The 13,708-nt window shown below is 38.0% G+C and overlaps 1 pseudogene; it reads left to right on the top strand.

The window, feature by feature from the left end:
* The first annotated feature begins 7,908 nt into the window (after nt 1-7,908).
* LOC101722465 (abl interactor 1 pseudogene) lies at nt 7,909-9,190 on the top strand (annotated as a pseudogene).
* The last annotated feature ends 4,518 nt before the right edge of the window (nt 9,191-13,708 follow it).

Below are 13,708 nucleotides of genomic sequence, written 5' to 3'. Positions count from 1 at the left end.
GCAGCTTCTTCACTGCAGATCCTGAGCAGGGTGACTGCAGCTTGTAGAGCTTGTTGTGTGAAGCGAGGATTGCTTCTTCCAATAGTGATGGTGCAGGCTTGCCTTCTGGGGTGAACATCAAATTCTCCCTGGCTTCATAATGATTCCCAAGGCTTTGAGCCTCAGAAGACCCCAGCCCCAGAGCAAAAGGAGCTGTGTCCTCTTGTGAAGGAGGCTGGGTGTAGAAGTTGGGGATAGTGTGGAGTGTGGGGAGGAAGATGATGGCATGGGTCATGAAGCCACCCTGGGGTGCTCGCCACTGCTCCGTTGTCTTCTCCTGTGTGACTGGAAAGCAGCTGCAGGAGATGGAAGATGATGACCACAACACAGGCTGTGCAGGAGTGGTCTACGTGAGGCGCCGTCCTACTTAGAGCCATACAAGCAGGTTCTTTATGAAAGGACAACATTAAACAGCAAAAAACAGGGCATCATTTTATGTCATTGCCAAGAAATAGAAACAAGGTGATGATGATGCAGAGCCATTAAAAGAGTAAATACAGTGTATTTGGTAAAATTTCATAACAGTTTTTTTTTATAATCTTAAGTAGACTTCAAAAGGAAATTTCTTTGTCTATTAGAAGTTATTACCAAATTCTACCCTGAATGCCACATTTTTTGAAAATTTGAATATTTTCGCTTCATATCATCACTGACACTACTAAAGACTTTCAATGTTCTACGTCAATATTACAAAATTAGGGAAAAATCAATGCACAATTCAAAAATCATGAAATAGTTAATCGAATGAGTTGTATGTTTAACTTGTCACTGTGGGTATGGCAGGTTGTTCTATACAGAATTTCTACCCAGTCAGTTTACTGCAATCTAACCAGTATTAATTTGATGGATCTAGTTATTCCATAAGAATTTACCCAGCAATCTCTAACCAAAGGGCACTCTGTTAAGGAAGACTAGAAATGCTGTGAGACTAAACTGAGAGATCTTAGGCAGGAGCTTCCTGGTACCATGGGACTGACTGTGTGAGGAACCTGAGGGGGAAGAAGGGTCAGTAGTGCCTGGTCATTTCTGGCTGGAAACAAGGCAGAGGCAGGAAACCCGGTACCTACTTATTCCCCCTCTCATTTTGGTGTGGATTCCCAGGGACATGCTATGCTAATTCTCTTAGTATGGGTGGACACCATGACCACGCCCCATTCCTCCAGGCTGCGGGGTCTGACTGAGCCCCTCAGCAAGGTGCGATGAGCTCGGGATGCCCACTTGCTCACTGGGGCATGGATCCCTACTACGCCAAGGCCCAGGGCTGGTTTCCTGTCCATAGCGTCTGCAGGAACTCCAGCCCATTCTGAAGTATAGTTGACTGGTAGGAGGAATGCAGGGAATTTAGAAGAGGAAGCCAGCCCACCCCCCTATATCCATATGAAACAACTTGATGGGCAAAATTTATTTGTGGAAGATATTTTATAATGATTTAGACAAACATCAAGACTTTAAGGATATCTAGCATCATGTCACTTAGGAAACAGTTAAAGAATTATGGATGAATTCAGAGCAGTTTTACCTAGCCATCAATTCCACATTGAAAGTATTTGGGCAAACAGGGTATCACATTGTCAGAGGCTGTTTCTGTCTAACCCTGAAGGCAGAAGCCAAAATGAAGGTTGAAATAATAAAGAAGGAGATTTGCGTCTTAATCTCAAACAACAAACCATATAGGGAGAGCATATGTCCAAGTGTGGTCGTGTGCTCCTGGGAACAACAGGCAGTCGTGCCCTCTGAGGAGCTGGCAGCAGAGTGGGTGGTGCATGCAGTCCACGCTGCCTCAGGGCTGAGCTGAGAGCTGCCAGAGCAGACAGCTGAGCCCGCACAGTGGTGGCCCAAGCCCTCTTGCTGTGGTCCACATGCTGAATTTGATTATTAGTTCTAGGAGTCATTTGATGGTTCTTTGGGTCTTCAATGTAAAGGACCCTGTCTTCTGCAAACTGTGATAACTAGACTTCTTCCTTTCCTTTCCTTACCTCTTTTATTCTTTCTCTTGCCTGAATGCTCTGGCTAATGTTTTGAGGACAATGTTGAACAGGAATGATGATCCAGACCCCTTTGGTCTTGTTCCTGATTTTAGGGGGAAATCTTTCAAGTTTTTGGTTTGTTGTTAATGGCTTTCACCAGACTGAGACAGGTTCCTTGTATACCTGTTTCCTTCAAGGTTTTTATACTGAATGAATGCTGGATTTTGTCAGAGGCTCTTTTTTTTTTTTTTGCGTCTGTTGAGATGATCTTGTGATTTTTGTCCTTGCTTTAGTTTATGTAATGGATTACATTTATTGATTTGTGGATGTGGAACCATTCTTGTACCCCTGGGGTGAATCCTCCTTGGTTTTGATGTATGATCATTTTTTGATGATTGCTTTTTGTTTGCTAGTATTTTGTTGAGGATTTTTGAATCTATGTGCAATAAAGAGATTGGCCTGTAGTTTTCCTTTTTAGTTTGCTCCTTGTCTGGTTTTGGGATCTGGGTGTTGCTAGCCCAGGGGAATGACTGTGGACGTATTCTCTTCTATCACTTTGACTGGAGTGTGAGGAGGACTGGTGTTACATCCTCCCTGCAGGTCTTGTAGGATTCAGCACTGAATCCTGGGCTTTTTAGTGGCTGGGCTGTCATTATGGCCTCGATTTCATCTCCTGTTAGTTCCTGTTATTGTTCAGCATCTTTATATCTTCTTGATTCCATTTGCTTTATATCTTCTTGATTCAATTCATTCACATGTGTCTAGAAATCTGTCCATTTTGTCAAGATTCTCCAATTTGTTGGAGTGGTTTTCATAGTGGTTGTCAATGATAGTTTGGATTTCAGAGGTGTCTATTGTGATTTCCCCTTTTTTATTCTCACTGGATTGATCTGGGTCTGTTCTAACTTTGGTATTTTTGGTTCAGGGTTTTTCTATTTTGTTTATTCTCTGACTCTTGGATCTATGAATTCTTTATATTGTCTTTTTAGCTTCAATTTTACTATTTTCTGCATGATCTTTATATTTTCCACATGATCTTTATATTTTCCCTACTTGTACTATGTTTGGGTTTGGACTGTTCTCCTTATTCTTGAGTTACCCTCATCACCACCTAGTTCCAGAACTTTTTCATGATCCCAAATAGAAAAACCTACCCATCTGCATGGGACAGCCACTCCCATTGGCCAGCTCTTCTCAGCCCCCAGAAACCCCTGTCTGCTTTCTCCTTCTGTGGATTTCCCCACTTTGGATATTCCGCATAAAGTGAACCACAGCATATGTGGCTTTGGTGTCTGGTTTCTTTCTCTTCAAATACTGTTTTCCAGGTTCCACATGGTGTGGTCCATGTCAGGGGTTTGCTCTAACTTACAGCTGAGCATTTCACACAAGACAACTCTGCCTCCTTCTGTTTGCTCCCCTCTTTGTGGGTATCATGGTATTCCCACATTTCTGCCTCTGTAAATGCAGTTACGCTGAATGCTCCCCTGCCTGCAATGGCTTGAGTGGTTCTTTTCATTGTTTTGTTGCACTCCTGCATCAGGGCATCTGGGCTGTGCTGTCCTGAGCCCCATTAATGGGCACTTGCCGTAATTTCCTCTGCAATGGTGACACCACTTACCCCAGTGGGTCACATGTGTTCCCCTTCTCCACATTGCCACCAGCACTTGGGAATTCCTGTTTTAATTTCCTCTCATGGCCATTGCAGTGGGTATGACATGAGTCCTCAGGTAGTTTTGAATTGCATTTCCTAAGGACTACTAAGGTGATGTGTTTCCTGCTGTGCGTTGCTCATGTGCTCTTGTTCAAGGAAGTGGCAACTTACTCCTTTGCCCATTTTTAGTTTTTTTAATCTCTGTTGTTGAGATGTAAGAATTCTTTATATATTCTGAACACTAGGCCCTCATGAGATATGTGATTTATGGAGATTTTCTTTCACTCTTTCTAAATGTTATCTTTTTACTGTTGGTGGACAAAAGTTTCAATCTTTTATTAACTCCCTTATTTGCAGTACATGCTGATCATGTTCATCATGGGGAGTTTGTCCAGGTACATAATGCATCTTAATTCTATTCCTCCAAATCTCTCTTTCCCTCTCCTTTGTGAAAAGTGGTCCATTTGACCCAGCTATTCCCCTGCTAGGGATCTTCCCAAAAGAGTTAAAATCCTCATACCACAAGATTTCAATTTCAATGAAGTTCAGCTCATGTGTTTCATTTCTTTTGTTGCTTTCTTTTTGCTGTCATGTTTAAGGATTAATTGACTAATCCAAATAATGAGTATCTGTTACCTGTTACTATGTTTTATGCATGAGTTTTGTATAAATTTAGGTCTTTAACCTATTTGAATTAAGTTTTGTATGTGGATTAAGAGAGGGAATCAGTGTATATTCTCTAGAAGATATGCTTCCAGTTGTCACTTACCCACTGACACTTTGTCAAAAATCAATCAATATAGATGTATAGACTTATCTATGCACCCTAATTCTCTTGCATTGATCTAGTTTTATATGACTAACTTTAGCATATGCTTTGAAATTTGAATGTGTGAGCCATTAAACTTTACTGTTGTAGTTGGTTTTTAAAATTTTTTTGGGTAGTCAGGTTCAAATGAATTTGAGAATAAAATTTTTCATTCATAAAAAATACCCCCTGGGGCTGCACATTTAGCTCAGTGGTTCTGCCACCTGCTTGGCAAGCACAAGGTCCTGAGTTCGAGGCAGGGTAGTTACAGCACTTCAATTCTGTGTCAAAATTGCCTCCTCTTGAACCTGAGCCAAATTAATGACTGAGATTGATTCGCACCCTCAGGCCTTCCTTATAATGTCATGTCCACTTAGTAAATGTGATTTCTTACATCATTTGATTTTCATGTAATACAAGTAGATATCAATAAAGAAAATATAAAAACCATTATTTTTACTTCTATGAAAAATAAAACAAAATTTCATACCAAAATAATTAAAGAGTATGTAGTTAAGACAGTGATTGCTGATGAGAAGTGAACACATCCTGGTCTCACAGCAGTGGAGTACATCCTATTGATGCTTACATGTGTGAAAAACTAAAAGCCAGATACAGTTTAATTTAATTCACATATTTTCTACAAGTTCTTCCTACGTAGTGAATATTGAATGCAAAACCACATCTGAGATGCAGCCCTGCTGCAGGGAGGGCACCCTGTGCGCTCCAAAGACATAGATGCAAAAACATTAGGCAACCTTTTAAACCTGTTTCACCATGGATGAAATTGGAAATCAGAGTTTGAAATAAAACTTATACCACCTCGCATACACTCTTCTCACGACATTTTAGCTACATAATATGTACTTTGAGTATAACATCAAATTTTAACGAATACTTAAAGACAAAAATCACATCAGTAAAATAGTAAAAAGCTAATTTTCATATTTGTTATAGATGTTTTAAATAGTTACAGTGGCTTAAAAATGACAATTTGAAGTGTTGGTTGTAAAACAGTTTTGCCTGTTAAATTCTCCACTTTTGGTATCCTGCTTCATTTCTTTGGGTGTAAAGCATTTTTGCTTAGTATTGTGATATTGTATATGTTTTGTCCCAGAGGTATAGTAGTGTTTCAGTCCATCATCCAGCTTTGGCTGTTGAGACCATACAGCTGTGAAGACTTGCCTTTGTTTCAGTTAGACTGCTTTTCAGTTCTGTATTTAGTACCATAAGTACTATAGAAAAGATGTCACTTCTTCTTTTAAGGCTGTTTTGTAAGGCTGGATTTGTGTTTTTAAAGAAAAGCATTCAAGTATGACAATATACTATCTGTGCTTTCACCATTCAAAGTGCTGTTTAGTAGTTGAAACTTAAAACTATTTAATGTCATTTAATAAAGTGACCAAAATGTCCAAAAGAAAAAGACTGAAAATCCAGAAAACATAGGAGGGAAATAGCATCAGAGAAGAAGGAAGCAGGGACCATATAAGAACTATAACACACACCTCCATGACCCAGACAGATACACAGAAGTGAGATTAACTAATTACACAGGTGGCTCTCATCCAAGTCAAGTTGACAGTTAAGCTTACTGAGAGTCAGGTCCTCCCTTTGGAAAGATTGTACAAATATGTGAGCAATGATGCCATTTTCTATCACCATTATAGTTTACATATTTGATTCTAGTTTGGAATTTACAATTGATGATGTCAAATTAGTTGGATGATTCTTTATATTCTTATGTTCATCTTTATCATAAGCATAGTGAGACCACCTGACATGTAACAGATGGCTGTACATGAGCATGCAACACTCCAGGGTGACACAGCACACAAAACAGACAATTAGAATGTTTAGGGTGAAGGTAATAACTAAGCAACTGAGACAACTCATCCAGAGCATTCATAAATCAACCAAGAAAAGGGAAATACACCCAAAATGAGACAGAAGAAGGACTGGCATTATTGACAAAGTAGCCGGGGTGTTGGTTTCTTTCAGCAGAGTTTCTACCACACCACATGCATTTATCCAACTATAACAGGAGGTGTTTGATTCCATCCCATTCTGCCCTATTCACCCAACAGACAGTGGAAAAAAACATGTTATCTAAAACAAACTTCTCAAGAGAATTAAAGTTTTCTATACAGCCACAGGTTCTGCAATAGGTTGTTAAGCTGTAGTAGCCAATGTTTGAGATAGATTTCTTATAATTTTATTTACATTTATCCAAAGCAAACTTAGGAGCATTTTGCAAAAAGATGCCCATTCAGATGGGTTTATATCTAAGGCCAAATTCTTCTTCACTCTCTACTGCAATTTAAGAGTTGTACACTAATGTTCAGGTTCAATTAGCTATAGAGTGAAAATGTACAGATCAAATCTCTTTCCACTTATTGCAATATGAACTTGCCCACATCTATGGTGGATCATTAAATCCTTCACAGTTCAAATGTATCCTGGAGATTCAGAGTAGTGAGCTTCCTGTGGAATGCTTAGGGGATTTGTTTCTACCATTAGGGAAGCACTAGTTATATACATGTCTGAGGCTCCTTTATAAAAGTGTAAGATAAACTTGAATGCTACTGAAGACAAGATCAGGATCTTGAATTTGTCTAAATGTTCCAATATCTCTCATTTGTTTTTTTATTCAATTTGTGGCATAAGTTAATTATAAAATTCTCAATGTAGGTTTTTCCTAGTTCTTAGTTAAAGCCAGCAATTTGAAGGTGTGAACATAAATGCCTAATAATAAAGGATCAAATACTAGACTTGATACATCAGTGAAATCTGTTAAAAGATAAGTCAGAGACAGGGGTGCAAGTGCAAGCTCCTGAGCTAAATCCCAGTCCAAAAAAGATAAATCAGAGAACCTTCAATATGAAAATACTTAATGACTGATAAGATGCTGTGATCAAGAGGTTCACATCCTGGAGGCAGGTTCCTCAATGCAGGGGTAACAAGAGACGATAGAACCTTAAGATGTGCAGCATATGGAGAGGTAAGGGAATTATGAAGTAAAATCCTCAGAAAAGATTAATCACTTCTCATAGAAATGAACTGTTTAGCAAAAGTGGAGGTTCATTGAAAAGACCAAGCTGCTAGGATCAGAACCCACCTTCCCCACTCCACTGTCTTTCTTTATCTATAGTCACATTATTCATTTTCTGTGTGTGTTTCTGTGTGTCTGTCTGTCTGTCTCTGTCTCTGCCTGTCTCTGTCTCTGTCTTTCTCTGTCTCTGTTTCTGTCTCTTTCCCTCTCCATGTGATATTTTCTGCCTTTAGCTGCTCCCCAATGCCTGTGCCATTCCTTTGGCCCTTCAAAAGCATTTGTTAAAAAAATACATTTGAAAAATTAAGTATTTTGCTAGGTAAAACAAAAAGCAGACCAAGAGTATCTGGGCTGTGAGGCATGGAGCCCGGGCAAAGCCTGCGGCCCCTGTCTCTTTAACGCGAGAGGAAGCGATGCGGAGGGGAGGAAAATGGCAGAGCTGCAGATGTTACTAGAGGAGGAGATCCCTCAGGACAAGAAGGTGCTGATAGAGAATTACCAGAACCTGACCTAGGGTGGCAGACTACTGCGAGAACAACTACATCCAGGCTACAGACAAGAGAAAAGCTTTAGAAGAGACCAAAGCTTATACAACCCAGTCTCTAGTTAGTATTGCTTATCAAATAAATGCATTGGCCAACAATGTACTCCAGTTGCTGGATATCCAAGCTTCTCAGCTTCGGAGAATGGAGCCTTCCATCAATCATATCTCACAGACTGTGGATATTCATGAAGAGAAAGTGGCTCGAAGAGAAATTGGTATTTTGACAACAAACAAGAATACATCAAGAACTTGGAAAATAATAGCACCTGCAAATATGGAGTGCCCTGTGAGTTACATTCAGAAACCTATTGACTACACAATTCTGGATGAAGTGGGCCATGGTGTCAAGCATGGAAATAACCAGGCTGCAAGAACTGGCACATTATCGAGAACAAATCCTCCTACTCAGAAACCGCCAAGCCCTCCCATGTCAGGCCGGGGAACACTGGGGTGGAATACTCCTTATAAAACCCTTGAGCCTGTTAAACCCGCAACAGTCCCTAACGATTACATGACCAGTCCTGTGAGGCTTGGGAGTCAGCACAATCCAGGCAGGACAGATTCTTTAAATCAGAGACCAAGGACACACAGTAGAAGTAGTGGAGGAAATGGAACTTGAGAAAACAGTGGAAGCAGTAGTATTGGGATACCCATTGCTGTACCTACACCTTCCCCACCCACTATTGGACCAGTTGCCAATAATCCAAATCCACCACCACCTCCTCCACCAGATGATATTCCCATATTTGATGAAACTCTACCTCCACCGCCCCCTCCTCCAGTGGACTATGAAGATGAGGAAGCTGCAGTAGTTCAGTACAATGATCCATACACAGATGGGGATCCTGCTTGGGCCCCCAAGAATTACATTGAAAATGTTGTTGCAATATATGATTATACAAAAGACAAGGATGATGAGCTGTCATTTATGGAGGGTGCAATCATTTACATGATAAAGAAGAATGATGATGGCTGGTATGAAGGAGTTTGCAATCGAGTGACTGGTATTTTCCCTGGGAACTATTTTGCATCAATCATGCACGATGCTGATTATTTTTTAATTTTTTTGGCTTTTAAAATAGATTCTTATTATTCATACTATGGACTATTGCAGTTAACAGAATTGTCTTAATGTTTTAAAATGTGCCCATATTTTCAGGATATGTTGTTTATTGGTATATTTGAATCTCTACCTATAAGCATAAATCTTTGTGGCAGTTTGTGTACTGCTCAACAGCAATTTATACAAGAGGTTGCCCATAAATGATTATTCTTATGTACTTACACATTGTTAACTTTATGACCAGTCTATATATTCTGGGGAAGTGGGGTATAATATTTAACAAATCATGATTCAGATTGTACCATTACATGTTTCAGTGCAGTATGGTTACTAATACTATGTCAGACTAATATCACAATCAGAAAACTTAAATACTGGCTTTGGTCATACTTTTTGTTTAGATTCTCTCATTTTTAAAACTGTTTAAAGCATGCATAAAAATTTATGTATTGAAATATACTTAAAAAATTCCAAAATGCTTCCCATTTGTGTACTACTTACTGGAGTACTCATATTAAGTGAGTTGCTAAGGTCTCCATGTGAAACAAACACAAAGGATCATCTGTAATGTTGTAATTTGTACCTAAGTTTTTTTATGAGTGAATTTGCATTATAAATTTTTCCATTCATAAACACATAAGTGGACCAAAGGTTTTTGTCCTTTCCTTCACTGGTTTGCTTTTAAAAATACAAAAACTGATTCATTGCAGAATTATGGTTCTATTTTCTCAATGTATTAACTTGGATAAAAATTTAGCCTTATCTCAATGTGTCTTAATAGCAATGTGATGGATTTTTGCAATTTAAAATCTAAGATTATTATTTACAAGTCAAGTCAATCACTGATTTCCTTTTTTAAAGTAACTTTTGAAAAGAAAATATTTCAAAGTAGGTAAAATTCTTAAGGATTGATGTGTTAGTCCTTTAGTTTTACAGTGGACTGTTGTATACTGGTTCAATAAAAGGAGGTTACAAGTATCTTTTACATACTGTAAAAGTGGATGCAGTTAATTTGTTAATAGACACTATTTAATCTATTGCCTGGCACTAGCAACATTAAGATTTAAAAATAATTGGGAAAGGTGAAGGATATTGTGAACAGAGATATACTTACTGAATCAACAGATCTGTATTATGTTTTGACATAATTGAAATGCAACAAATGCATTTTGTGCATCTCCTTTTAATTAAAGAGAGGGTTAGAAGGATGTTTTCTTCTCTTTTTATCTTGTGTATAATTTTATATTGTTTAGGATACTAAAGTTGAACACTCCAGTATGGGTTTCTGTGTATTGAAGATTTATTTGGATTTCAAATTTCAGTTATGTACTGGGCATTATGAACTGAAAAACAGCATAGTGAATGGTGAGACTAGTGCAAAACATTTCTGAAAATTAAAGACCATTATTGCTACAAAAAAAAGCAGACCAAGACACTTCATGTGTAGTGTTCACCTAAGCTTCCTGAAGAAGCTATTCATTACAAAGTCCCACATATGCAGTGTCTTTCCATGTACAAACATAAAACCTACACTGAAGACAAGGGAGCTCTGTGACAATAGAGGAGAGAAGCCTCAGTCCATGAGCTTGGGCATGCTATGCAGGAGTCATCCGCTTCCAAGGAGAAACCTCTTGGCCATGGCAGTCAATGGGTTTGGATGAGCAACAGTAAAAGTACTGCTTTGCATTGATATAGGATTAGAAAGGGGAGAAGTTTCACCATATAATCATTTAATCCTGATATTCATAATTTCTTCCACCATGATAAAAAACAACTTATGATTTCTTAAAGAATAATTGAACATAAGGAACTGAAGCCCTATGAATGAATTTATCATATTTTGATTTTAATTTTTCTAGCCCTTTGTATGACTCATGGATAATTCTATAACGTCATGTATTGATTCTTTGGAAAACTTCAACCCAAAGAGTGATGTCCCTCTTCCAGTCACAGCACACTGACTGCAAGGTCAACATTTTAGGGATTTAGTATAATGTAAATAAATTAATTTTAAGATAAGTTGTGAACTGGAAAATTCACTAAATATCTAGCAACATACAAATCATATCTGAAAGCATCCTCTTTATTAAGTGTCACATGAATAAACTACATCTGAAGACTCTATTTGAAATGTAGTCTCAGTGGTGTGGCCAAGAATGCTCCCCAATTAGAGGCTGGAGGAAACATGGGATCACCAGGTCCCCAGAGCTCATCAGAAGTGTGACCCCCATGTGTCCTTGGTGAAGACTCAGCAGGATCACAGGTATTTCAGAAGCAGAGTGGCCCGAATGGTCCACACTGGGAGTCTCACTGAGAAGTGAGTTTGCCATTACTCACTGAAGAAAGAAGCAGGAGCAAGGATCTCACGTCTCTTAACACTGAACACAAGCAACATCCATGTTAGTGGGGTTAGACTCATTACTCCACTGCTCAGGTAATTTTGTACATGTTAATTTCTATATTTCTGTTAATAGCAGTAATGCATAAGACACATAAAGTATCTATGAAATACTTCAAAGTATTAAGCTAATGTAACTATTTCAGCCACATAAGATGTATGTATACTATAATATAGACAGATTGTTCCTGATTGTACAGTTTACCTGGAACAATTAGTTTTTCAAATGGTCCAGGAGGAGCTGTATTTCATTTAAGGCCCAAGTCAAAAGACATGAATTATAGAGATTGTAAATCACCATGGAACAGAGCACAAGTCCATGCTAACTTAATAATGACTTGAGGTGGATTGTAAAGGGTAATGAAGAAATGAACAAATCTATAAGCAGATGAAATTTACAAGAGCATTTCATGGAAATCAAACAATAGTGTTTAAACATAGTCTTTAAATTAGCAAAAGAAAAAAGCTTGAGAGGTCTATTGTGGCCACTGTTTTGCTCAATTTCATGATAACTTGAAATCATACAGTATTAAAATGATAATGCTGCTTCTTTAGATAAAGTGTGATATTTCACCCATTTAATAACTTATGGGGAATGACTTGCCTCACTCGCTCTGTTGTTCACATTTTTAAATTGTGGCCAATAATTTCATATGTCAGGATCAGGATGCACTTTGCAGACCAGAAATGCAGGGTGAATTCAGCTCAGCAAAACTTGAGAATTTGTTTGCATCGAGAGGAAGGATATGTAGTAAGAAGAGATGGAGAATGAAACTAATTGATGATGATGACCCCTAGCTGTCATTTTGACAAAGGAAATAAAATTGCCATAGTGTGGTTTGTATCTGTGATCCTCACCCTGTCAGCATTACCATCTTCATCATTAATTTGCTTTAGATCATGACATTCTGTGCTCAAATGATTGTCTTTTTATTACAAGTATGGCTAAGAGAAGAAACCACATGTAAGGCAAAGAATTACCAGACAAACAATTCCAATAAAACATTTCTGTAAAACACTCAAAAGCCATATGAGTGTACCCCTGTAAGCAAATAAATACTATTATAAAAATACAAGGCAGAAAAATGGCAAATTTATTTTTATGGCAAAGTAATTATCTACAAAATATTACAAATGCCAAAGAAAATGTTTTCAACTTCATAATAATTCAATTCTCTTCTTACCCATGGAAATAAAATAATACAAAGATGAGATCTCTAAGTATGACTAATTTAAATACTGGAAAAAATTAATAAGCAAATTTTTTTGTTGTTTGAATGCTTCAAAACAAGCAGAGATAAATGAATTAAGGTTAAAATAATTTTAGAATAAAGATATTTTAGAAAAGCTATAAAATAAAGCAAATAGGAGGTCTGCAGAGAAAGTTGTCACCTCATTAAATGTTAGAATCCATATACAGTGGAAGGCTGCAGCTAGGAGGAGTATTCAAAAATTTTTATAAAATATGCAGACAAGGACATATCAGAATGAAATAGGAAACATACTGCCAGTAGGAAAATAGAATTTTGCATCCAGTATGATATCACTGCTTGCATAAAAGTGCAAAGAGGGAAAAAAAGGGATCACTAGACTTGAAGATCATCTGATGAGAGAGAAATGTGCAGTGTGACTGGCCTGGTGTAGATCAAAGTCATTGTCAAAGGAGGCTCAGGTTCATGCATTAGATCTGTTAGGGAAAACTGAGCAGAACATCAGCCACAGAAGGGCTGCATCTCATTCTTCACACTAGGACCTAGAGAATGAGGAGCAGATGATGGATTCACAAACCCAATGGCTTACAGAGAAGCTCTCCTGCAATGGATAGCCACACAGGACTGAAGCAAATGGGAAAAATATTTGAGATGTGGAGGTAAAATTTAAAGTCATCTTGAATGAACAAAAAAATGAAAGATTTCTGGAACTTGATTTCATTTAAAATACTATATTGCTTAATTCTCTCATCCTATGAGTATAGAAATTAAAAGGTATCAGCAGTTTGGGGAAAGAAATCAAAATAGAAATATTTATATTCACTAGATTTCAAGACACTTTATTTTACCCACTTATTTTCTCCTCAGTTCCAGATTAGAAGCCACACTGTAGGTCTAATGAGTGCTCAGCATCCTGGTATAGCATCCACTTATTACTTTAACCTCTGACTCTGCAGAGACCACAGCAGGTGGGCAGAC

This window comes from Heterocephalus glaber, unplaced genomic scaffold (assembly GCF_053883595.1).
Source record: "Heterocephalus glaber isolate CG9 unplaced genomic scaffold, H.glaber_assembly_v1.0 deba00001831, whole genome shotgun sequence".
NCBI lineage: Eukaryota > Metazoa > Chordata > Mammalia > Rodentia > Bathyergidae > Heterocephalus > Heterocephalus glaber.
This window is presented reverse-complemented; position numbering and strand designations above follow the sequence as displayed.